Here is a 4588-nt window from a genome sequence, read left to right as displayed (position 1 = left end):
ACAGAATGTGCATATGAGGTAGGATAAGAGAGGTAAGGCAATAAATACTGCTTACTAAGGTTACGGTTAGGTTTAGAATAAGGGCTAAGGTTAGGGTTAGGGCTAAGGTTAGGGTTAAGTTTAGGGTTAGGCTAGGGGTTAGGATTAGGGTTAGAGACAGGTTCAGGGTTAGTACATAGTTAGTTGAAACGTTACTGAGTCTGTAGAGCATCTACAGATGGACTATTCAAATAAAGTGTTACCCATTTTCCTATCCCAACATTAATCTTTGCACATTTTAGCAAACTTGTTTGAAATATTGTTGCTTGTAGTGTTTCTGTAATAGATAGAATATTTAATATCTACCAAAAGATGTATACATAAATATATAACATGGTATTACGGATGTACACAAGGGGGCACCGTTGCTCTCTGTTTTAATATTTTGAATGATGTAATTGATGTTGAATAAATCAAGTTCTCAAAACCGCTATTTATAGTGCACTTGTTGGTGGAGAATATTTGTGTTTCCATATCTGAACTATGTACCCATGCTAGCTTCCTTTAATCTTTCCCTTCCTTTCTTATAATAGATCCTGTTGTGCCAGGAGGAGTGCCTTTTACCTCTCGTTTTTAGCTCTCAGATCAGTGCTTATGTAGATAGATATTCAAGATAGCCAAGGGTATAGGGAGGAAGGAAGAGAATGGAATAGCAAGTAGCATTAGTAATCAGGCAACCCAGAGGTATCGTAGATCAGAATAAATAACAGAAGACACTCATTTCTGTTGCCTATGTAGAGAGGAAGTGCATATTTCTATCTGCATTTAGGATATTTTAACATGTGCTTCGTAATGTACATTTGTAAACCTTTACAATGGTCAACAAACTGAAGAATTTTACATATATTTACTCTAAAATGTTTAGTAATCAAAACTAAAAAACAAGCGTCATCAATTAGGGGTGCTATTGCAGTGAAATACTGTCGAGTCTATTTAAAGGGATACGTCAGGATTTTGGCAAGGAAGCCCTTTATCTACTTCCCCAGAGTCAGATGAACTTGTGGATACCATTTTTATGTCTCTGAGTGCAGTGTGAAGGAGGTTGCTCACTAGCGTTAGCGCAGTTGCTAACTAGCGTTAGCGCAATGACTTGACGTCTATGGTAACTGCTAGCCAGCTAGTAGATACTATAGACTTCCAGTCGTTGTGCTAATGCTAGTTAGCATTGGCTCACTGAACTACTTCTAACTTCCTTCATACTGGATGCAGATACTGTATATAAAAATGGTATCCATGAGTTAATCTGGAGAAATAGAGTATTGCCAAAATCACGAAATATCCCTTTAATCATAAGCGGTCCAAAATGTGCCACCAGGGAGCACTGTGTGCTCTGCAGAAAAGCAGAACGCTTGGAGCACCATCAAGGATCTGTAGATCCTGCTGTACACAAATGCCCATGGTCTCCCATTTCCACTGTGTTAGACCACGCTATCAGATAAGGCTCGGTAACCTTTACAATGTTCTAATACTGCTAGCATGGCGTGTTTAGCATATGTCAGGAGAGCTATTCATTAAATGGGGAAACATAGGCAAGCATTATACAACCATGTGTTTACTGTAGGCCTAGTACTTCTATGCCTTGCTCAGGACATGCAATGTTCTTGACCTTTGAATAAAGATAAGGGGGGGACAAACTCTTGGTTTTAGAACAAGCTAGCCTTGTCAACAACATCATGTTTTGTAATTGTCACATCAATGCCTTTACTATGGAACTTAGGCCTGTATTCGATCAATTGAACGTAGAGGAAAAACTGCAGTTCCATCAGGATGTAATCACTGTAATCATCGATTGGAGGTGTAATTACCCGCATTAAAAACAAAACACACTCAACAAGCTGTTCCACTCACATACATTATCATTGAACATTGATGCGAAACCGTACCTGTCCTTAAAGGGATAGCTAAAACCAAAACATGAACTATCCCTTTAAAATGTATTAAAAACATTATGAGTGAACCTGCAGCGTAGTTTCCTTTTTTATTGATTTGGGGCCTTAGTTTTAAACAGATACATCCCAAAATAGATCCAGTTAGCTTTACTTATTGAAATAATTCAGGAATACAGATGATATGCCACCATATTTAACTTTTGAAGCCCTTTCCTGCGGTCAAATGACCAAATCGCCCTCTAGTGGCCTGATGGGTGGAATGTTATTCATATTTTTCATAATTTCATAGTTAATAAACATTATTAAACCAAACAGCTGAACATCCAGCGTTTCTATATCAAACGGTTTTCTTATATTTCAGTCTTCTGTGATGTATATAAAAGTGTAATATTGGGACGTAAACTCAAAATGTAGTACATTTCAACTCTATACCTGACATGGTAGAGGCGTCTTCTTTTTTTCTAAGCCCATAACCACGTGTGTGATGTGTATACTTTGAAACAAAAGTAGATTTGTTTAAGACTACCAAGAAACACTCTGTGTGACCCTGATTTAGCCCACTGCAGTAAATTTAAAGATAGATTGTACTTTCCTCTCCCAAAAATGTGAGGGAAATCCACTCGAGTTTTAATAATACCTGGAAGAATTAAGGATGTATAGGTGTAGGCTATAATCCTGTGATCCGATTGATGAAATATTTGTTGCTGTGTCCACCTGGACTCTATAACAGTCTACAGGTGACGAAAATCACAACGACTAAAATGGGAAAATCCATGCCCTTGTATCTTACATATACCCTGATGGACTCAAAGTTACTTGAGTTATGAATTATTAAAAGGGCCTACACGGAAGAGCCATTTGAGGCTCAGACCGAAGGGGATTTGTTTTTACAGCAGATGAAGCTGCTACATGCTGAAGTGAAAATCTTAGACACTAGACAAAGGGAAGACAGAACAGTATGACATAATCGCGGCATATGTTGCAGTCATACAGGTTTCATGACATAACCTACTCTAATATCAGCGTAACCAGAATTACCTAGTAACTACCATGTGACTACTGTGTAACAAAGGAGAAGGCCTAAGTACATTTATGGAGCCATTTTAGCAATGATGGTTAAATGTGGTTGTTTTACCTACATTTGTTGAATGAACTGATTGTAAGTCCTTTCGGATAAAGCTTCTGCTAAATGACCAAAATGCAAATGTAGTTTACTGCCTAGTACACCATAATTACACAATTTATTCCTCATAGACATTTAGGAATACATCTCCTCTAATACATAGTGTTATTCCAATCTCTAAGCACTGATTTACAGTCATGTTGGCGTGTCTAGAACGAGCATGTCGGGAATATTCTACCTTGAGCGAATCCGCTCTGAGGGTAAATGAGCTTTTAGTCATCTGACAAAGATAAAGGTAAGTGAGCTGCAAGAATAACAGCATATAATTTGACATCAGCTGATGTATTACAATTATCTCTTTGGAGATACAGTGGTAGGCTATAGGACCCTTTCCCTGATTATATTATTTGTCTTGGAGAATGATTGTTAATGGGCCGTGGATGATTGAGGAACGAGTCAGAAGAGAAATATGAAAGAGACAAAAACAGACCAGGGATATTTCATTCATTCCATCACACATTTTAGTCTTGGCTATAGAGAAACAGAACTATGTGATTTAAAGATACACTGATGAATAGATTGCATCTTTAGGAATACATTGTCGTGAATTCATGCGCTTTTGTTGGATTCGGTTTGTCTATTAAATGCTTTGAAATAGACATCAGTACTCGCAGTCATATACCGTCACTCTTGGTCGAAGATATGGTGTGGTGTTGTTGGCTTATACCTGTGTTCTTGAACCCCGGTCCTATTCTTTTTTACAGGGTTTGCAGGCTTTTGTTCCAGCCCAGCACTAACACACTCGATTCAACCAAATCAGCTAATCATCAAGCTGTCGATTAGTTGATTCATCTGTGTCAGTAAAGGGCTGGAACGAATGCATACACACCCTTTGGATCCCCGGGTTGGAAGCACAGGATTGAAGATCACAATAGCTTATTAGGTTCTTACAAAGATCTTGGAAGGATCCTTGTAGCATGTGTGAGCGGACCAAGTAATTGGGCGTCACTCTAAAGCGGAAACAAACGAGTCAGGAGTAGGTTTTCTTGATTGAACACAGTTCTCTATTGAGGGCATTTGGTCACCACAAACACTCCAACATAATCAATGAAAATCTCCCAAGGAAAAAACATACAACTTCTCCAGATCAAACAGGAACACAATACGATTATCTTTAAACTACAACAAAAGTCACGGGATTGTCACCGTCTTAATGGTTCTTCATGGATAGCTCCTCTGTCTTGGTGGCCATCTTCCAGAGATAGTATTTCCCCCCTCTCTGCTGGTTCCATACTCTCTCTTATAGGGGAAGGAGAATATCTCATTAGTACCGTCAGCTGTGCTTGATTGCCTCTGGTTACCTTGTCTCCCATGCCTTGTTGGGCTGCTATCCGTGAGCCCAGCCTGCTCTCTGGTGGTCCTTCCACACATGTAATGATCAGGTCAGCCAGCCGCCATATTGTGACTGTATCAACTGTTGGGTCTGTGAGATTATGTGGCAGACCTATGATCAGCCAGGACGATCCATTTAACATCT

Source organism: Salvelinus sp. IW2-2015, linkage group LG32 (assembly GCF_002910315.2).
Source record: "Salvelinus sp. IW2-2015 linkage group LG32, ASM291031v2, whole genome shotgun sequence".
Lineage (NCBI taxonomy): Eukaryota > Metazoa > Chordata > Actinopteri > Salmoniformes > Salmonidae > Salvelinus > Salvelinus sp. IW2-2015.
This window is presented reverse-complemented; position numbering follows the sequence as displayed.